The following is a 22,815-nucleotide window of genomic DNA, read 5'->3' on the forward strand; positions in this document are numbered from 1 at the left end:
TTAAAAAAGAGAAGTGACTGAAATTAGGTTTTCACCCATTTATTTTGACAAGGAAGAACATTTAAAAAGGAAAAGATCAAAGAAAAAGATGATCTCTTGCCTTTATCCTTTGATACAAGCATTTTAATGCCTTTAAATATAAACGAAATTGTCTTAGAGAAAAAGGGACAATCCATTATACTGAGTTCAAATGGTTAACATCACACAAACTGGCACTTCTTTTTCTGTGTTCAGTTCAGCTTGGAACTGTGACAGTTCTGTCAACCATCATGAGGGCCAGCTTTGGGGAACGTGTAATGTAGAAAAAAGAAGTGCTGAGCCAGTAACCTGTATTTTAAACAGCCCTCCAAGTGACTCTGATACAAATGCAAGTTTGAGAGCCACCACTGCAGAGAACACTGCCATTTTTGTAACCATGGCAACTACTATGGCAGTAGTTGGGCTCGGACAGAGCTCCCCAGAACACCTGTGCAGAGGGTAACTGAGAATGAGAAAGCCCTGGATTTCCCTGGTAATTATCTCCTTCAGCCTGCACTTTCCTCACCAATCTATTCCCTCTGGAACGAGGCTTTACTCAGATGTGTTAATCATGGATCCCCTCCCTGCCTGTCCCTATTAGATTTCTCATGGGTAAGCTCATGGCACCAGTGCCCACCTTTCAGCCCAGCAGTGGGGCATTGCTCTGCAGGTGGTTCCTCCCCAGCCTCCCCATCCCAATCTGGCCATGTCTGGCCTCTGTATGCCAGGAGCTGGGACAAACTGCACCCTGCACTTCATTGCTGGCTAGCTTCTCTCCATGCATCTCTCATTTCCTCTGCCAGATGGAGCTTGTAGGTAGGTGATGTGGCTGGTCTCCCTTTCTGCACACTCTCTCCACTCTAATCTGGTGCTACAAGATGCTGTCAGAATCTTTGTCCTGAAGTACAATTTTGACATGGGTCATGTTCTCAATCAAAATGGTCCTCTCAAAAGGAACCCATAGAATCAATCCAAAGTCTTTAGCCTAGAATACAGGGCCTCCAAAATTGAGTGCTACTAAACAGATTTTTTTTAAAAAAAATAAATTTTAAAGATATAGGAAGCACAGAGAATACTGTAACATATACTCATAATGACATGTTAAAGCTGTCAGATTTTTAAATCTCTGTGTGTGTATATGAAGAAATATCACAGATAAAGCCTCCTTTCCCCTCTTTCCCCTCACTCCTTAAACCACCTTTAGGGCATTTTCTTCTACAAGTCACCATCACACACCCTGCAGTGAGCCAACTGGACCACTGGGAACTCACCATGGAGGTGCTTTCCTGTCTCTCTGCCCTTGCCTGACGGAGACCCCTGACTGGAATGCCCTCCTCTCCCATCAGCTGCCAGGCTGGGCTTAATCCAACCCTCCAGCCCTTCAAGCCCCAGTGCAAATGTCACACCCTCCAAAAAGTTCTGGGATCCTGTCCCTTCATGTCTGTCACACTCCCCCACTCTCATCCTCAGCTAGTGATAACTTCTTTTTTTTTTTAATCATTGTTCAAGTACAGTTTTCTCCCTTTTACTCCCAATCCAGCCCACCCACCCAAGCCTCCCCTCTTCCCTCCCATTACCACCCTCCCCTTAGTTTTTGTCCATGTGTCCTTTAAATTTGTTCCTGTAAACCCTTCCCATTGTCCCCTGAAATTCCCTCTTCTCTCCCCTGTGGTCACTGTCAGCCTGTCTTCTATTTCAGTGTCTTTGGTTATATTTTGCTTGTTTCTTTGTTTTGTTGTTTAGGTTCCTGTTAAAGGTGAGATCATAGGGATAACTTCCAAGTCTCTATGTTTAGAGCACAGGGTTGAGGGCTCAGCTCAGGCATCGACTCAGGGTGGCACCTTTGACAGGCTCAGTGTGTTCATCTGCAAATGAGGGTAGTGATGTCTTCCTGACAGGCTTGTTGAGAGTAGGTGTGACAGCAGTGAGGCCAGGGATTTTATATATAATCACAGGTAAGAGATTATTTATGTTTCTTTAATGCCTCCTGCCTTTCCTGTTCATCCACCCGAGGGCAGAATGATCCCTGTTTGATTCTTCTTTGGTGGCCCACAGGTCTTGATGCTCTGCACACAGTGAGAGCCAAGGAGGGAGTGGGGTTATAAATACTGAGGCTGTTTCTGCCCCATGTCAGCATAAGATGGAGAAATTGAACTCTCCTTGGCATCAGCCATGTAACAAGTGCCAACTTGTACCAGGCACAGTACTAGCTGGTGGTTTCAGTGGAGAGACCAAGGCTAGTTGGAGACACAGGGCATGTGTGTGACAAAACAGGCACGTTGTTCATTCATTGTCTGAGGAGCAGCCAGAGGGGAGGCTGACGGTGCTTGGGGCGGGGGGTGCACTCTCCGGAAGCCTCTAAGAAATGCTCCAAGAAGGTGGCATCAAACATCTCTCAAACCTGGCTTGGAAACAACCTTTTCAATGACATCCTGACACATGGCCTTGGTGGGAAAACTGACCAAATATGGGCAAAATAGGTCCATGATCCCAGACCAAAAAAGTTCTGAAAACTGGAGACTTACCATAACTTTTTAGCAGAAACCTGGACCAACCTGATAGGAGGTTATTTATGGCATTTATCAAACTGAGTGTGAAAATTCATGCCTTTTGCTGAAGAAGTGTGTGTGTGTGTGTGTGTGTGTGTGTGTGTGTTTGAGAGAGAGAGAGAGAGATTGATTGATTGATTTCAGGATACTATCCCACAACCTGCAGAGTTAATTTGTAGCATACAGTGGATGCACTGTAACACCGGTCTAAAACCTGAGAAATTTCAAATTCCTAAACAACTCTGACTGGCCCCCAGAGTTTTAGCCAAGAATTGTGGACCTCTACAGACCTCATCAGGGAGGTATCCTCCCCACCATCTACCCTGCTCCCTATAGGCTCCTAGGCAAATGGTTTCCTTCCACCTGGGACAGGCCAGCCTGGTATCTTTGAAATGCACACAGGCTCCAGCTCTGCCCATGGCTGAAGCCCAGAGCAATGAAATCCTCATTGCAGAAGTGTGTTTCTCTTAGTGTTAGAAAAACAGCATAGACTAACAGGAAAGAGGCCTCAGCATTGCCTGCAGGGCCCTCTGGGCTGCATTAGATGGCTGCACTACCTTCTGGGTTAATTCACCAGGCTGCTCACCCCACTCAATACTTGCATACTTTGAGCTTTGACTTCTCTTCTGTCTCCCCATATCATGGCATATGAGGACAACATCCCATTTTCTTGGAGTTCCACCAGGTGCTAAGGTCCTAACTTAACAGCGCTCAGGTATTAATGTATGGTGTAAGCTCTGGGTTTTATACCTGGATGCCATTAACACTTCAGCAACGGGACTTGGAGCTTTAACCCAGAGGTTTGACTAATAGAGGGTTTTCAAACAATGTGTTAGACAATTTGAGAAAATATTTTGGGGCAGAGGAGTTGTTCTGATTATTTACTCCTGCTTAATAAACCACCCCAAACAACAGCTATTTTATTCTGCTCAGGAATTTGGGAAGTGTTTGGCTGTGTGGTTCTTCCCCAATCCATGTAAACTTAGTTAGGTGGCTATACTCTGTTGGTCAAAACAGTCACTGGGCCTGCCCAGATTCAAGGGGGCACTAAAATAGACCCCATCTTCTGATGAAGAACAGCAGGATTCCATCATAGAAACACATGGGATGGGAGCTACCTGACCTCTTTTGGAAAAATAAAGTTGGCACGAGAGGCTTCCAGGCAGATCATTTGCCCATGTGGAGGTATCTGTAATCTCAGTCCAAAGAACTATGATGTAGGAAACTTGTGGTGCAGAGAAGCTAAAACAAGATGTTCAAAAAAACTATGTATAGGCAAAGAAAAAGGAAGCTGGCATTAGGAGGACCATGTGCCTACCTCTCAGCTACATCCTACCCACCCTCATCACCCACACTTCTTGTAAGCCCCCTCCTTAGGGTGCTGAAGACTCTTCCAACACATGCAGAAAATGTTTTCTTCTACTGCAAAATATAAAGTTATCATTTAGTATTAAGGCCAGCAAAAGGTGTTGTCCAGGGTTCCTAGAAAATTAGTTGTGGGAACAGGAAGGCAGCGTGAGCCTCATGGCCCTGGAGAATTGAGGAAGGGAAGAGGCACTCCTGGAGGGAGGAGACCCAGCCGTCCCTGTCTCCCAGGGGCACCGAGGGGGCACTCACTGCTGGGTCTGGAGTCTTCTGGCTCCTCAGCACCCCTCTGCACAATGTCTGCACCACCTACAGAAGACCCCATCTGCCACATGGTTTAGGATTACAGATGTTTCTGAGCTGGAGGCTACAGCATCCTGTTCCAGAAACTTGGCTGGATTGACAGGCAAAGAAGAAACCCACCAGGGAGCACTTTTGTTTCAGCATGTTAAAACAGCCCTCATCTGGACATCTGTGCTTGTGCGTTTGTAATTTTATCTCAGCCTCTGCCCATCACTGCAAGTGTACTATTAAAGGCAATCTCGACACCACTGCTGTGAAATGCCAGCTGAGAGCTGCCAATTTCCTGGCTGACCAGCGACGGGGGCTCCTGCATCCTTTCACTCCTGAGCGTGGTGTGAAATCAAAATTGAGTTGGGACTGGTTTCTTTGCTCCGGATGAGCTGTCTTTGAAAGGAAAAATCCCTGTAAACCTGAGGGATTAGTCTGACTGGTGATGCTTCCACACAAGTAGCCAAGCCCGAGGCCTCCCTGTGGAATGTGTGCTGGGTGGCTTCTCTGAGGTGACCAACCAGACTTGGCTGCCCTGCCTGTCAGCCTCCCTTGCACCCCCTTTCACTCTGGAAACTGGTCAGTGAAGAAGACATGAGCCTTTTCTATAACAAGCCTAAGCCTGAATTGGGATAATAGGCCTTCTGGAAAATTTAAATCATATTCCAAATTCTCAGAGCAAAAGAAAAACATTTTGGATATTCCATAGTTTTCTATTATCCACACTATTGACTCTCTCCTTGATCATTGGCAACATTAAACAACATAGAAAAACAAGGGAAAATTGTATCAGTGGGCCAGTTCTGTGGACTGACAACCCAGGGCACGGGGGAAAGAGGAGGACTGTGGGGACCCTGGAAGGAGACTGGATAGGGCTGCCAGGGTGATTTGGAGTGTGGTGTGGGCAGAGGGCTTGAACCTTTCATCTCATTGATTGCCATGGTCATCTGTGAAGGAGGAAGGAGTAGTGGTACAAGGTTTTTGGGTTTTTTTTTCCCCTACTCTAGGCTTTATTATCCTCATCAGCAAAATGGAGATAATAGAAATATCTTCCTTAAAGGATAAATGGGAAGATTCAATGAGACACTATGTGCAAAGCACCAAAAACAGTGCCTGGAATGAAGGAAGTAATAAATGTTAACTGTCACTTCTACTATTACTATTTGATGGAGGAATAAAGGAAGGCATGGTGCAGTGAATCAGAGAGGTAGCATGGCAGAAAGAGAGTCTGCTCTGCCACTTCGAGAGTCTGCTTCTCCACTCCACAATGTGGAGTCCTAATCCCAAATTTACCAGTGGCTGACATATGACCAGATTCTTTCATCTCTCTGAGCTTCAGTTTCCCTTCTCACAAAAAAGGAAGATTAGAGAAGCTGATTTCTAAGTCCCTCCTGCTAGAAATGTTATGAACCTATAGAAAATGCAAGATCAAGTAGGACTTCCTATCACAGACCTGGAAGGGGAGGAAGTGATGGGAGGGGAGATGTGAAAGCCAGGGGCTGGCTGGGGATCCCAGCAGTATCTGCTTCCTCTCTGGAGTCAAGCATGAGTAGTCTGGGGTGAGGTGGCCCTGTGCCAGTGTGGACAGAACTGGCTGTGGTTTTAGCAGGGGGTAAGGGAACAGGATAGCTTCTGTGTTTCAAGATGCTTTTGAAATGACCTTGATTCATCTGCTCAGGTTTTCTTCTCTCATTGGGCCCTGTGCTCTATGGGTCCAAGTTCCTTCTCTGACACCTTCATGGAATAAGCTTCTGCATTTATTCCTCATGCAAATTGTCCACCTCAGACCCCTCAAGCAAAAGGCGATGAAAATGCTGGGTCTTCTACTTCAGGTAGGAGGAGGCTAGAAAGTGAATTCTATGGTCAAAGAGGTCATCAGTGCCCAGCTTGGCCAAAAGAGAGCTCATGGTTATGGTTGGGGAGGTGGCTGAGGGACTTTTGGCTTCTTCAGCCAACTGCTTTCTTATTCAGATGGCAAAAGTGAACCCTGAGTGTGGAGAAGATGCATAAATCTGCATGTTCTGAGGTATGTGCATGTGTGTGTATACAGGTTGTGGATATAGAAACAACAAAGTTTAGTATTTGTTAATCAGGGAGTGATGAGTTATATATGCAGGGTGGTCTGGTATCCTCTCTTCTACATCCCTGTCCTGCTCTCCCAGTCTCCTGTCCAATCTTTTCTCTCCATGAAAGCATCAAAGCAAACAAACAAACAAAACAACCCAGAGACACCAGTCTCCCTGGTGGCCCCACCTTCAACAGAATCATGGACTGTGGGTAGAGACTGTCCCTCAACATCCGTTCTCCCATCCTTTTTGTTCAGTCTGGGTGCAGGCCACCTACTTAGACTCTACTTTCCAGCCTCCCTTACAAGGCAAGTGACTGATCACAGCCAGATGGATGTGGGCAGAAGCAATGTGTTCAGCTAAGGGCCCCATCCTCAAAAGGAAGTTGCTTGAGCTTGCTTGACTTTTTTCACTTCACTCTACCATTCTGCAGCTGGACCCCAGCAGAGTTGTGGAAGTCCAGTTTCCATCTTGCACATGAGGTGGTGTAGTAAGGATGGTGGACCTGGGTGACCAGCTGGAGCAGAGCCACTTTAACCTCTGGGTCACCTGTCTGCTCAGACTTTTTCAAGAGAAAAATATAAACTTTTTGTTTTAAGTTCCCATTGTTTGGTCTTAGGTTATGTCTTAGCAATGAAATAAATATTAATACAGGGATATTGTTGGGGGGGGGTAGTGAGTAGGGAATAGGAATTTGTGATGGGCCTGAGACAATGCTGGTATTTAAAGTATAGTGTGGTTTAAAGCCTGGGTCCTAGCCCCTGATTTGCCAGCCTGGAAGCCTGGAGCAGGCATTGGCAGTGGTCATTTTACCTGTCATACCTCTGCCCCCTCATCTGTGGCATGCAGGGCCTAAGCTCCAGGGCTGACATTCTCCGACTCTCTAACTTTGGATCACTCTCGATTCCACACCAGTCACTCTGCAGTTGACAGCCCTTCACTCCCTTTCCCAGCGAGGCTGAGAAATCAGTCAGGCAGTCCACGTGAGGCAGCTGCTTTACAAACTCCGACTAGCTGGTCATTTGTAATTGGGACTGTGATTGAAGAGAGCTCCCATCCATAAACACTCTCAGGCTCCATTGCCCCACAAGGGGTTGAAAACACACTATGAGAGTTTATTCCTGGATTTTGTCATTCTAGTCCTCATGAGTAAAAAAATAAGTCCTTTGTTCACATTTATTGTTCACTCTCTAAGTACATATTGACGCTGAAAGTGAATATATGTGGCCCTGCTCTAGATACTGGAGACCCAGAGTTGAATAAGGCTCAGGCTGCCCTAAAACCACCTCAGAATCCACATGGGAGGGGGGTTTGTGTGTATGCACATGCATGTGGGTGCACGTGTGTGTGTGCAGAAAGTATCCTGACAATTCTCCAGCCTCAGCGGGCCCACTTGAGGATCAGCAGGCCTAAGTGCAAGGCCTGCATTTCTAACAAGCTGCCAGGGGATGCAGATGATGCTGGCCCAGGACCACTCTGCATAACAAGGGACAGTGAGCCTCTGTGATGACTACTGTCACCCAGGGTTGAGGGTTCACCAGAGAGAGGGAATGACTGATTTTTCCTGGCCAGAGCTGGGTTGGTGATTAGGGGAAGGTTTTCTGAGAGCTTTCATGTCCATGGAGGCCTGGGAGGATGACTAGGCCATCAACATCAATGATAGGTATGAAGAATAGTTTATCAGACTTGTATTTTTCCCCCATCAGCTAATGCAAGACATAGCCAAGTGTCATTTTTGGTTGGGAGTTGACATTTGGAGAAAGATGACATTTATAGTGATAGTTCTCAGACACAGGTGTGCTAATTCGATGGGTCTGGGCTGGGAGCTGGAACTTGCATTAGTTACTGGGAGAGCTTCCTATGGGTAGGGTGATTATGGTGCATATCAGGGGCCAAGCAGAGACACTCAGAGAGAGAAATCTGTCTGGAGGGGTTGCTGGAAGAGTCTTTTTTAAAATAGATTTTTAAAAATATATTTTATTGATTATGCTATTACAGTTGTTCCATTTTCCCCCTTCACTCCCCTCTACCTGCACACCCTCTCCCACCCACATTCCCCCCTTTAGTTCATATTCATGTGTCATAAGTTCTTTAGCTTCTACATTTCCCATACTATTCTTACCCTCCCCCTATTTTCTACCTACCATCTATGCTACTTATTCGCTGTACCTTTTCCCTCCCTCTCCTCCTCCCACTCCCCTGTCGCTAACCCTCCCTGTGATCTCCATTTCTGTGGTTCTGTTCCCATTCTAGTTGATTGCTTAGTTTCTTTTTGTTTTAGGTGTGGTTGTTAATAATTGTGAGTTTGCTGTCATTTTACTGTACATGTTTTTATCTTCTTTTTCCTAGATAAGTCTCTTTAACATTTCATATAATAAGGGCTTGGTGATGATAAACTCCTTGAACTTGACCCTATCTGGGAGGCACTTGACCCTATCTGGAAGTTTGTAAATTAGTTTAGGAAGGGGTTTTGTTAATTCTGGGCCTGAGTCTTGAGTCTTGCTCTGGCACAGCTGGTATTGACAAGGCCACTAAGAATTGTCTACTAAGCTGTAAGCTGCCTAGGAGTGGTGAACTGTGTGTGTGTCTACCTGGTGCTCCTACCATCCACATGTGGAGACGTGGTCATCACAGTTGAAATTACTTTTCTTCCCCTCCTCACTCTCCTCAAAGCATACCTCCTTCCAAGAGCCAAGCTGTAAAAACGAAGACCCCGCCTTATCCCACCAAGTGCCAGTGAACACTAGCACCCTCGGGACTTCATTGACAGCTTAGGGGGCTCTGTAGCTTAGGCAGAATCTTCATTTTTAGAGGCTTTGAGATGGGTTGGTTTTCAGGATATAGCAGCCTCATCAGCAAAAAAGAAGCATCCTGTACAGATATCCTATGAACAGCAGGGAGGGAAGGACTGGCTGACTTTTTTGCCCCAGAATCCCTTGAGAAGAAAAAACTACTGGTGCTCAAATTAATATTAATTCAATGAAATATTTTCATGAAGTGATCCTTGGAGCAGCAAGACGATTTGTTTCATATTTTTCACTGCCCCTGGCAAACCACACCACTGGAGGGTCACTGGGGTGGCAGAATGAGGAATGCCACTAATTGCATTATAAGGGATGTTTGCCTGTTAGCTCAGATGGAATCATCTAACACAGTCTTTTGGGAGAGTGTTATTTCTGATGGGGGATGGGAGGACAGGGAATTGAAAAGTAGCGTAATGGAAATTTGCAAATGCCATTTCCTTGGGCCCTAAATAAAATGGGTTCTATATTCCAGCAGGGGGCAGCAATGCACAGACATTAACTATGGTCCTGTGAATCCAGAGCTTGGAGTTGTCTCTGAAATAGCAAAGCAGTGAGGGTGGCTGCAAAGACTTATAGATGATTTCTAGAGCTGGCAATGCTGGGTCTGTCACACCCACCCACCCCCCTGCGTGCAAACCTTTGATTTTTCACAGTATTCTGAGAAGTCAATAAAGGTTTAGGTCTGTTGGGTTTTAATTCTTGAAATAGTCTTTTAATCTTTGGGCTGCTTTGTGTAACTTAGAATTTCTGCCATTTGACTGCAAATTATAAGTAAACTAGGATTAAGAATTCAGTTTTATAATACGGTAGTTCAGTTGATAGATACTTAAAAATTGTAATGCAATCTATCTCCTTCCCTGGGTTGAAATTTTATCAGAGCGATAATTGATATGACAGTCTCCCACCAAAGTAACTTAATTGTTGATACCCATTTTAAAGTTGAAGAGTTAGACTGAAAAAAATGCAAGAAAACAAATCTCAAACAACAGTTAATTTTTTCCAAATTCAGGGATTAAAAAAAAAGATGTATTAGTTCGTCCATTCTTAAGACTGGGAATGTGGCCCAAAACATATTTTCTCAGCAATTTATCATGTTTGCTTGTAAATTACCTCAATGACAGATGGCTTTGCCTACCTGACTGGGCTGGAAAATCCTGATGCCCAGCACACTTCCCTTTTGGGAAGCTACTCTCCTCTTGCAGATATTTCCCCCACCACCCTCTGCCATTATCCCCTGTCCCCAAGGTTAATTTAATCCTGTTGTTCTTAAATGAAACACCCTAAGTCCTCCTCCTCCCTTTCCCTGTCTTTCTCCGCACCGTTTAAACCCTTCAAGGGTGTAATCGTCTGGAAAATATTTCAATCATTATGTCTCCTTTTTAGCCAGCCAACTCCATTTGCTGTGCTCTCTTTGGCTTATGCTGAAGTACAGTAGCATTGTTTTTGGTTTAAATAACATGCAGTGCACAGTTGCTAAAGGTCTTATGGAACATTCCACTTGGGATCTTGCCATTAAATAATATTTTGATAGAAAACTATCTCAACATACCATGGGAGGAAATGCTGTTGACTCCCAGCACTAATTGGCTATAAATTTAGCTAAAGGTCCATCTGCCTTGGGAGTTAGACAGTCTTCTCTAAGCTTGGAGAAGTGCCCTGTATTAGTTGTTTAATGGATAGCCTTAGTAAATAAATATGTATTTGTAAGTGCATCATTCCAGTCAAGGGTAAGGAATTTAATGATGCTAAGCCTGCAAATATAATTTTTCTTGTTCTTAGACTCTTTGGCCACATGTCAGCTCCTCAGTTTACCATTTCTTGCCATATTACTCAACCTTGCTGAGTCTCAGTTTCTTTCATTGCAAAACAGGGAAAGCAAGTTCTACTGTAGAGGTTTGTTTTAAGGATCAAATGAGAGGTTTGTGGTGTTTAGCAGAACATATAGTAAGTCCCCTAGATGTAGCAGTGAGTTTTTTGCTGCTGTTACTATTGTTGTTACTGCTACTCCTATCCATATACAGTCTAAGTCCCAAGCCTGGCTATTCTTCAAAGTTCATGATGGCCTATACACTCTCATTTCTCAAAAACATTACTTAGGGATGCCTTCTCTGACCCCCAGACTAGGTCATATCCCCCTCTGAGTCACTGCCATTGAGATAGGTGTGTGTTATTTGTCTATGTGTATGTGTCTTTCTCTGTGTGCATCTCCCCTTCTAAGCACTCATCCCAACTAGAATTAAATGGTGGGTCATGCATATAGTTAGATGTAAATCACTAGTGATATTTCAGTCTTGGATCGGGTGGTTGAGGTTCCAGGTAGTCAGTAAATGCCTTACAAGTTGCATTAATTAAATTTTGGTGTATGTTTTAAATATTATACTCTAAAAGATAATAAAAAAACACTAAAGCATGGATATTGTAATTAATTGTTTTCTGTCTCTATCCTCAGTTAGAATGTGAGCTTAATGAGACCAGAGACTGTATCACAGTCATCCCCATAGCTCCAGTGCTGGAATAGTATCCAGCTGTTAATCGCTTGAACAAGCAGATGAATGGATGAATGAATGAGCTTGGATCCTTCATTTAAGTCAACTAGGCTCTTGACTCTCCCATGAGCATATCACGTCCAGCCTTTTTCCTGTATCACCACCTGGAAATGAAGTATCCTTTTTTCCCAAATCTTATCTATTCTTCAATAGATAGAGCAGCTAAAGTCTCCTATTCTCTCCAAACCAGCCATTGCAAGGGTACCTGCAAATCCCAAACTGGCCTAGGAATGTCTCTTGGACAGGAATCGAGGCTTTCTCTTGCGTTGGAGCCTAGATTGCCACACACAGAAGGGGACATTTCAGCAAGCCGTAGTGTCTACCTATGGGGACTATCACAAGGGGATGCCTTTGGTTCAGGGAACGGTCTCATCATCTTTCATACCCAGAGCATGTCTTACCTGGAGCCTATGCATGGTGGATGTTCAGCAGGGGGTTACACTATGATTAAGACTGCATGTTTACCAAGCTTTTCCCCTCCATTCCTTAAGAGTCTAATGTCTATTTTACTATTTAACATGACTGAAAAGCAGCAGGACCGTATCCCCAACTGGTTACCTTGTCCTCTTACTTTGTGGACTATTTCCTTATTAAGAGCTTCAGAATGACTTTTGAAGTTACTTGCCCTAAGAATCTCATGTAATGAATGGTCTAGAACATGACTTCTCTTTAGTTAACTTACACTGATACCAGGAAGTCAGTGTGTCTCTTTGTGATGCTCACAACCAACCTGTTTAACAATCCATTTCACATTGTTAAGGAGGACTCAGGTTAGGATGAATTGCCTGCACATTCTGGAATCAGCCTTTCCTTCAGCCTGGAACTGGAGCATTTGCTCAACTCCTATCTCCTAGATTCTTCAGGAGCCTGTGGGAGTTGCTAACAGAATCTCTGAAGTTTTTCTTGAATACTTCTCCACATGTCCCAGATGTAATATCACTGATCTGAGCCCTGATCACATTGCTATGGCAGGGCTTTCTTCTTGCTGGTTTCCTTCTATCCCATGGCTTGATGAAGACTTCAGTTGCTTTCAGGGATGCTGTTTCTACACTGATTTGAAGACTCTTCTCACTGCTAGAGAAGATAAAAGCCCAATTGGAGTTTCAACACCTTGTTTTGTGTTACCTATTCAATTTGCCACACTTTGACCAATTGATGGGTCTATCCCTTTATTCTATTTGCTCCAGGTATCATTAGGACCTTCTTTGTTGTCTTTATTACTCTTAATCCTTAATGAACTTTGGGCTTTTATGTGGATGCAATTCTTATAAGACCTTGATGTATTTTTAAAATTCATCCTGACTTTCATGTCTCTCCGTCCATCCTTTGCCCTTGCCTTTTAAACACCTGAGCTGAACAGAGAGGTTTCTACATAGCTTTGATGCTTTTTTAAAGATCCCCCCACTCTTGCTTTTTTTCTTCCTGATGCAAGAGTGGTAGCATGGGCAGAATTAAATTTTATAAGCAGGAAATTCTAATTACCACACAGTGGCAGCTGGAGCAACTTGTCTGTGCAGTCCTCCAAGTCCTTCAAAAGCAGCTGCTAAGAGGGTCGTGATTGTGTAAACAAACATGGTATTAATTTTCTCTCCAGGTGGGTTTGTGTTGGGGACAGGAGAACAGATGAGCATGATCATGTTTCACTGGCAGGAAAATAAAGAACACCCACTCAGGAGAGTCGGACTGAGGAGGTATAGCTGCAGCAGGTGTCCTGCCAGGCTCACTCTGCAAGCATCGGTAGCCCTTGCCCTTCCCCATGGACATAGATAGCTGGTGGGGTTTGCACTGGGCTTCCTTGCTCCCCTGTCTGAGGGCTGCTTGCAGATGCAGATAGTGGCCAATCACTGGCCTCCAGCAAGTGGAGTCAGGCACATCACTCAGTCCTCCATTCACCAGAGTCTCCTCCAGGCCCGTCACCCAGGGGGGCTCTTAGAAACATGTTGATTTGAATTCTATTCCCATGGTGATGCCCTGGTGTCTCCAAACTTCACTTATTTTCTCACATACTAGATGTTCCTCCATCTTTCCCCTTTTTTTCCATTCTTGGTTCTGTGTGTTCTATTTTTAATTCCTATAAGGCCAGGTGCTTCTCTGGGCTTACTTATTGCCAGGGTAAGGTTCACCCAGAGTGAACAAACCTGCATATTTGGAAGACCTATGGCCCCCAATCAAAGAGTCTTCCTGATACCCAGTCTCAGACTCTTTTGTCTCTACCTTTGTATCTACCATTGTCTGCCCAAAGCAAGATCTCTAGTTTCAGAGGAGAGATCCTCCTTAAGTTCTGTGTCTAGAGCCACTTCCATGGATGCATGTGTTTTTTTTTTTTGTACCATTTCTTTCTTATCGAAGCTAAAATATAGTAGTAAAGAGCAAGGTGGACATAAGCGTGGCAGGGATGATAGAATTAGAAAAGCCCTATTGCAATTCTTGGCAAAATAATTGATTCAGGCAGTGGTTGTCAGAGGATGAAACATAGGTTCAATGCTACTGGGGAACTTCTCAAGGGAAGGCACCAGGCTGTCACCTCCCAAACCCAGGCATTAATGATTGTGGCACCCAGGGAGGGACAGACAGTCACTCTGGGCCTTTGAGAGGACAGACCATGGTTTCTAAGTTTAAAAAGGGAAGGAGGTAGAAATTATTATTAGTAGCAGGCTTGGAATTCATAATAAATGGGTTTATTCAACATACTCTTGGTTTTTTGATGGCACCTGCAGACCACACAACTTCTTGCAAACAGAGACCACTTGGTAGAAAAATTGAGCATCTGAAGACCTGAAGGGACCTGGGCCTCCACTTACCCACTCTTTCCTCTGAGCTGGACCCCTGTAAACCATCGAGTGGTGATGAGAACAGGTCTTCATTTTTAAGTTCTCCTGAAAGGGAAGTGCATTACCTCCCCAGTAACATGAAAACTAATAGCACTCACTGTCAGGGAAGTCTTCCTGAAAAACCAGGGGCTCCTTGAAACCCTCACTGCATCATCCCGGCAACAGTGGAGAGGAGGAAATCTGTCTTGCCAAGAACACTTTACTTCCCAAAAGACTGACATTCACTCACCACCTGGTCCTCAGTGTCCCTTCTCCTTTCTTTATTCTCCAATCTGTTAATCGTTTGGGAGTTCTTCTCTGTGGAACCCCTGCCTGCCTTGTCCCTTCAGAGCTGTGGGGCTGCCTGTGTTGAGAACAAGGTATGAGTTCCCTGAGGGGCTCCCTCCAGTTTCCCACCTTCTGGCCACTGTCTGTAGACTTGCAAGGCTCTTGCCAGCCTCCTGGAAGTCCCAAACACTCAGCCTCTACTCTGCTTGTCCAGAAAGTGCTGATGCACTGCATGGCCTTGGTCATTTGGATCCTATACTTCCAGAGTCCACAATGTTGTGAAACCATCCAGAAAGTAAAAAAAAAATTAGAAACACAAGATCTTTTGGCCACGAGAAGGTGGCTTCTAGTCTACTTCCAAGAGTATCTGCAAAACCTGGGAGGAGAGCCAAGGTGGGTCCTGGGTATGGAGTCAGATGGCCTGGGGGGAGTAGGGAAGCCTGGTTGGGTGGTGGTGTCTACAGAACCCCAGCTCTGTGCACTCGAGATGAGACCATTGAGGAAATGAGAGCAGGTGGGAAAGTGAGAGGATAGAGAGGAGGATGAGGTAGAGGAGAGGATGGGATTAAAATATCAACAGCCCTCGCTCTGTAAGCTCACCAGAATTTGCCAGCCTACACTATCCAAACTCTGCAAAAAATGGTCATCCATTGGGAGGAGGAGGCTGGCCTGATTCCCCTCCTCTATCTCCCCCATTCAGTTAAGTGGCCCTTATCTGGGCTTACAATGCCATATACATAGAGGTGCTCCTCAATTTATGATGGGGTTCCATCTGAACAAACACATTGTAAATTGATGCCCAGGCCAGTGTGGCTCAGTTTGTTGGGCGTCATCTCACAGAGCAAATGGTCTATGGTTTGATTACTGTTCAGGGCACATGCCTAGGTTGTGGGTTGGATCCCTTGTCAGGGCAAGAGGCAACCAATTGAAGTTTCTTTCTCACATTGACATTTCTCTCCTCTTTCTTCCTCCTTTCCCCTCTCTCTAGAAATAAATAGTTAAAATCTTTAAAAAATAAATAAACCCATTGTAAGATGAAAATATCATAAGTCAAAAATGTATTTAATACATCTGAACCTACAGAACATTTTACTGAATGTGTATCACTTTCACACCATTGTAAAGTTAAAAACTGTGAGTCGAACCATCATAAGTAGAGGAACTTCTGTACATCTATGCTGCCATTATAACCCCATAGTCCAGCATTTGCCTCTCTGTGTCTTCCACTTGACTGCAGTATCCTGAGGTCAGAAGCTGCCCTGTTGATCTCTGATTACCTGGCACTCAAATGATGCCTGGCTGATGCTGCTTCTCTGCATGGCAGCCTTGGCAGGTGTGTGCATGTGTGATGGTAGGTGTGAGAGGGTAAAAGAAAGAAAAAGAAGACATCAGAGTAGTGTTCTGAAAGCCCACCAAATTATTCACCCCATTTGTCAAGTCCAGAATTCACCACACAGAACAAAACAAGCAAACTCATGGAATAATAAAACACCATAGCTTGGACATTAATGAATATTCAAGCAGTACAACACAGTGAAGTCCTGACAGAGCCATCTATTGCAGATAATCTTCCTTCAGTGAACGATCAAGAATAAAAGCACAAAAAGACCGTGCTAGTTTTAAAAAGGGAAAACAGATAATTAGCTGACATGAAAAGGATGCATTTGGGAAATGTTTGATCAGCCTATCTGTGGCTCAGCACTTCTGGAGGAGGGCAGGCAGGGTTAAGGTTGTGGGTACTGAGCAACAGCATTAGGTGATGGGACTTTCCTCCCGGAAAACACACATAGGCTCTGGGTTGCATCTGTGGTTTACATGATGTGAAGCTGCCACCACTCTTGTTTCAATGCCCTTTGAAAAGATGGGACATTTTTATGAGCAAATACAGGTGGATTTGTCCTTTCAAACTTATGCTAGGCATTAGAGTGTCAACTATAGTGGCTGGAAGGCAGCCAGCAAATTAGGAGGTCACAGAAGATTTTTATGAGTTTTTAAGATAATTTATTTCTTAATAGTTCACAGTTTACATAGAATGTCAAATCTGAAGGGGACCCCAGGGCAGTTCAGTCTAACTCCATTATATAGATGAGAAGAAAGTTCCATAGAAGAATAATGACTTGCCTATGATAACAGTGTTAGTGGTAGTTAGAGCTTGAATTTATGGTTGCCCATTCAGGTGTCAGTAACTGATCCGTTATACCATGGTTGTAATATATTGTAATATATTGCCATCAGTTGGTATTATTTAGGAATCTTTTCAGCTGCAAGAAACAAAACCCAACCTCAACTGCTTAAATGAATGTGGGTTCATTTTTACAACCCAAGATGAAGTCTGGATATAGCGGGCTTTGGCTGTGGTTCAACTGCTCAATAACGTCAGGACTAAAGTCCAACTCTTTTGGCCTTTCTTTTCCCTCATGATTACCAAGATGACTGCTACAGTTCCAGGCATCATGTCCGCATTTGTGGCAGGAGAAAAAGAGGAAGGGGTGGAGTTCATTGTGTCTTTCTTTGTGGAGAAAACTCTTTTCCAGAAATGCCCAAGAGAACTTCTGCTGGAATCACAGCAGAGAACTTCTGCTGGAATCACAGTGGCCAGAATTGAGCCATGATGCAGAGAAATTGGAAAAGTGGGGAATGGTGTGGCTCTAATTGGCTAGATCAATCATGATGCCTTCCCTGGAGCTGGACACATAACCAGAGTTTTCTAATGGGAAGAGAGAAAGGACAATTGCTATGACTATTCCATATCACCCTAAAACAGTCAAGGTCCCTTACAGGTACATGATACTTTCAGAATACAAGCTTGATGCAAGGATGGACAGTGGGTTTGTTTCTTTTTTCTCTTTACTGTCTGATTCTCTGATCTTTTTATACCTTAGTGAAAGATTATTTTAGTACCAAAGGCTTATCTGAGGATAACAAAGCAATTTCATTGTCAGACATTTATAGAGCTCAACATGTGGAAATAATGAATATCTGGAACACATTTTTTCCTCACAGTATAGTTCAGCTTCTAAACCTAGGTTAAAGGAGAAATTTTATGAAAAGCCCCTTACTATTTTAGTAGTAAATATGAGACAGATCTTTAAATCTTATTATATAAAAGATATAATTTTGTTAATGTTGCTTTTGCTTAGATATTTTAGCCCAACTATGTGCTGGGTTCTCTTGTAGGCACTTGGAATACATCAGTGAACAAATAAAAAGAATCTGGACACAAGAATAGATAAAGAATATATAATAGAATACTATTTAGGCTTAAAAAGAAGAAATTCTGTAATATGTACAACATGGATGAATCTTGAGGATATTATGCTAAGTGAAATAAACTAGTCACAAGAAGACAAATGCTTCATGATGCCACTTATATGAGGTGCCTAAAATAGTCAAGTTCAGAGAATTAAAGAGTGGAATGGTGTTGTCAGAGGATAGGAGGAGGGGGAGATGTGGACATACTAACCAGTAGGCACAAAGTTTCAGTGAAGCAAGATGGATGTGTTTTACAGATCTGTGCAACATGTACCTGTAAGTCAACAATAACATATTATCACTTAAACATTTGATCAGAGGATAAAACTCATGTTAAGTATTCTTGCCATATTAAAATAAAAGTTTAAATGGAAAAGAGAAAAAATTGTCTTGTGTAGTTTACATTTAGGGTGCAGGTCTTGGGGAGTATATATGAGTCGACTGTCTGGAGAAAAAGAATTGTGTGTGTGTGGTGAGAGAGAGAGAAAGACACAGAGAGAGGAAGGAGAGAGAATTTATTTTAATTGGCTAACGGACTCACACTACTGTTTGGCCTGTCTCTGTCTGTAGTTTTCAGGGCAGGCTGAGGCTGGAGACCAGGTCAGAGCTGATGTTACAGCCAAGTCTGAAGGTGGTGTGAAGGCAGAATTCCCTTTCAAACTGTGGGATCTCAGTTTCTTTTCTCCTAAAGTCTTCATCTGTTTGCATGAGGCCCAGCACACATTACACATTAAACAGGGCAATCTGCTTCACTCAAAGTCTTCTGATTTAAATGTTAATCTCATTTGAAAATACCTTCATAGAAACATGTAAGCTGGTGTTTGACCAAATATCTGGGTTCTGTGACCTATCCAAGTTGACATACAAAATTCACCAGCACTGGCAGCCTGACAGTGAATGTAATAAATAAGTAACATTTGTAATAGTTTAGAAAATAGTAGATTCTAGGTAAGTTAAAATTTAAAATAAGGCCTCAGGAAGAATGCTTGAATATATGTGAAAAGACTTTCCATAAATTTCGAGTGAACATTTATTACATGTCAAGTGCTCTGCAAGGGAGAAATGGGGAGAAATAGTCCCTGCCCTCAGGAGTGCTTCATCCCTGGGAGAGATATGCAGACAAGTGGGAAGACCCTACAGTGCTGAGTGGGGGGTTCCGTGGGGCACACAGGGATGTAGGGGCAGGCACAGATATCCTTTTGACTTGATTATCTCTCAGGGTAGGCCTAGCAGAAGATCCAGAGAGCTGGCCTGATTTCAGTCAAGTTCACCAAACTAGGCCCTGGATACAGGCCACCTGGCTTTCTTCTTGCATTAATCTCTGGTAGAGAACACCTGGCAGGCTTTGGTGTGAGCCCTCTCTGAAAACTGCAAGTGGACTCTTGCCCAGGGAGTGTGAGTCCTTTACACTGCATGGGGGAAAATGACACCAGGCATGGAGCAGAGTCACTGACAAGTGACATCAGGAGACTAGGGTCCTCACAGTGGGCAGTGAATTGGCTGCAGAGGACACTGGTGCTATGGACCCAGAAGGCACTCATTGCCTCAGCAAATAGCATAATGTTCTGGAGGGTGAGAGATTCTCTGGAGATGAGGTTGCTTCGGTGTCTGCTTCCCTCATCCATGAAGCTGGAGGAAGGCCTTTCGCTCAAGGCCCAGGGTTAGGCAGCTGCTGTGCTGTCCTCAGCCCTTGGAAGAAAGAACTGGTCAAAATGAAGTGGAATAGAACATCTCTAGGTGGACACATGACAAACTGATCACAGTGGAGCCTCTAGAGGAGAGAATGGTTGGCTAACCGGGGACCCTGATGCTTTTACATTTTAGATTTTGTGCTAGGAACATGGATCAACTTAAAGTATTATGTTACACAAGCTGACACCAAAGACTTTTCTGAAGGCAGAATTCCTTGCAGGCTCCATGCTGGATTATACCTGGCTTGGGCTCAGAGTCAAACAGTTCACTCCTCTTCCCTATACCTCACTTATCTGCACCTAACTGCAGTTTTCTTACCAGGAAAATGGGACAACCACAAGTTTGTGATGAGGAATGATGAGTGGATTTACAGAGACTCCTGAAACCAGAAGTTGGTATTGTCTGTTGGCCCCTTAGGAAGGCTGAGGTTGGTCACTGACATGCAGCTGTGGGTCCCTGGCTGTTGGCACTGACAGCTAGGGTGACCTCTTACATGCCTTTCATAACTGGTTTTCACAATGACCAGCTTACCTGTTCAACAATGATCACTTCCTGTTTACTCAGCTTAAAAAGATGAGGTAGGTATGGTATATTGAGAAAGAAGACAGATTAAAATGCTGTTCTGGGGTTTAGAGGAGGCTGAAAAACTTGACTTTGCAGCCTAACTCTTATTTCAAAGGATCTACATAAGCATTTTCCCCACTTAGACTTGTGATGTCTTAATAATAAGTAATACTGTTTTTTTTTTAAATTACTTTTCCTGTGTATGTATCTTATCTCCCCTATAAGCAGTATGCTTCTTTTTAGGAAAGACTCTTTTATACAACTCTGTACCATTGGAATAGCTCCCCTCCTCCCCAATGTAGTTGCCTTCAAGCACTTTTAGTACAGTGTGTATTGGTTATCTATTGCTGTGTAACAAATCACTCAAAACTTACTGCCTTAACTCTCACTGCTTCTGTGAGTTAGTAATTTAAGAGGGGCTAAGTTGGGTGGTTATGGCCCAGGGTCTCTTGTGATATTGCAATCCTATATCTGTCATGGCTGCTGTCATTGGAAGGCCTGATGGGGGCAAGAGACCCCACTCACGTGGCTATTGGAGTCTGAGTTCTATTCTCACAGGCTTCTCAAGAGGGCTACCTGACTGTCCTCATAGCATTGCTACTGGGTCCCCCCAGAAGAAGTGGCCCAAGAGACAAAGATGGAAGCTGCAATGCTTCAGAAGTCACACATTAGCATTTCTAAGCACTGTGGGTCACATAGCCACTGGTCATTCAGTGTGGGAGCAGACTAATGGAGGCACGAATACCAGGAGGTACCCTGGAGGCCATCTTGAAGACTGACTATAACACAGATGTTATATAAAGCACACAAAGCTACTTGGTAAGTGCATGGTATGGAATGCACTTACTAATGAATGTAAATGGAATTAATGTAAATGGACAACTCAGAGAAAGGACAGTATGTGGACTAGCTCTAAGCAGAGGTGTGTTGGCAAACTGACTCTGTAAAACTCAGAAAAAAGAAAAGCTTTGATTTGTAACTTTTGCCAATTTTCGTAGTGTCGATACTCCTATGGCCGGCAGTTGCCGGATTCCCAAGTGTCTCACAGCTAACTCTTCCTGGCTGGTATGCAGCAGGTCCAGAACACCACTATTTCTGAGCATGGACTTTTCTTGTCCTGTGTGATTCTAAGACAGCTGCAGCCCAGGTGGCTGTGGCCAGGTATTCCAACAGCCAGGATTTTGTATGCTAGTGCTGTCAAGCATCAGGCCTGATTTTCTTCCTTCCTAGAGTGTGTGAGACTTTGTGAGGTAGCTCGAGTGACAAGATATAATGGTGCAGACAGCTCTGTGTGCCATAGGCAAATGCAAAATGGGAAAATTTTTTTCACATTCTTCCCACTCAACCCATAGCACCCCCACCTTGCATAGTCCATTCTAATGACTACTCCAGGCCTTCTGTTTGAATCAAATTCAACCTAATAGAGACTATTCCTTGTCAAAGCCCTGTCTGGACTTCCCTCCCTTTGAAAATTTCCCTCTCCTAAAGCTCATTTTCTCAGGGTGGGTGACAGAAACCACTGTAGGGAAACTCATAGTTTGAGCTGCCAGGATACCCATTAAGGTATGATGTCTAAGGTCCCATAGAAGTTGCAAAGAAAATTCATTTGGCAATTCCCCCTTTAGGGGGCTGTGACATCTGTTTACCAGCCCAAACTGTTGCTCAGAATTGAAATTGCTATTTAACTTGTAAGCTTTTTGAGGACCCATGTTTTGTGTGTTCCTCATAGCGTCTATCACAGGGCCTTAGTTAAAATGAACACTTAATAAACATTTAATGAGTTCTAAATTGGAATTCTCATCATGGCAGAAAACATTGTCATTCTAACCAAGAGCAAAGGGTGAGTAATTTGGGAATTTCAATTACCATGAGAAATACCTGGGAAGGCCTTTCGGGAATCCCATAATGCTTCTTTTGTGTTATGTAAAGGACAAGTTCTTAGAAGAAAGGGAGGCAATTAAAACAAAAAAGCATGGCTTTGAGGTAAGCAGAGGTTGTCCCCAGAGCCTGTCCCGGGTGGGAGTGCCATTCTTAGCCTTAGTAGCTATCATTCTGGGCAATTTTCTGAGCCTCTCTGAGCTGTTACCTGGTCTGTAAAATGCGACTGATAATAACCACTTAGCAGGTCTGTTGAGGAGATGAAATGAGATAATCTGTGAAAAGTGCTAAAATGGAGCCTCCAGAGAAGCAGACACATGTTAATCCTCCCACTTCCTTATTTGAAGGAAATTCACATCCTATTCCAGATGCACCAAAGTCTCCATAACTCTGAATTCTCATTTTTTGATGGCACATGCTTTTTTATTTTTAGTTTTGCTGTGAATTTCTAATTTTTTGTCATTTCTAAGACAACATTAGTGACAGAGATGAAAACCGTTTCCCACACAGTGTGACTGGCAGTTCCTAATGAGCTGCGAGTGGGGGATGGGGAGGGAAACAGTTTGAGCATTAGCATTTCTGGAAATGTTTAGAGTGAAAAAGAAGGTATTTCTTCAGAGACTAACCTGATTAATCAAGTGAAGGGTTTTAGGTCAAAGGGGTGTAGATTTCATTGCTTTCTCTCTGCTTCG

General features: G+C 43.8%; 1 protein-coding gene and 1 long non-coding RNA gene across 2 annotated transcripts in view; both read left to right on the top strand.

The window, feature by feature from the left end:
* Positions 1-22,815, top strand: part of GPR39 (G protein-coupled receptor 39) — a 220,586-nt gene that overhangs the window by 107,995 nt on the left and 89,776 nt on the right. The gene's annotated exons all lie outside the window — the stretch shown is intronic.
* LOC118500416 lies at positions 357-4,133 on the top strand. Its single transcript, XR_004902975.1, has 2 exons — positions 357-1,491; positions 1,787-4,133. It is a non-coding gene; the product is annotated as an uncharacterized LOC118500416 (long non-coding RNA).

The sequence above is a fragment of the Phyllostomus discolor genome, chromosome 4, assembly GCF_004126475.2.
Source record: "Phyllostomus discolor isolate MPI-MPIP mPhyDis1 chromosome 4, mPhyDis1.pri.v3, whole genome shotgun sequence".
Classification (NCBI taxonomy): Eukaryota; Metazoa; Chordata; class Mammalia; order Chiroptera; family Phyllostomidae; genus Phyllostomus; species Phyllostomus discolor.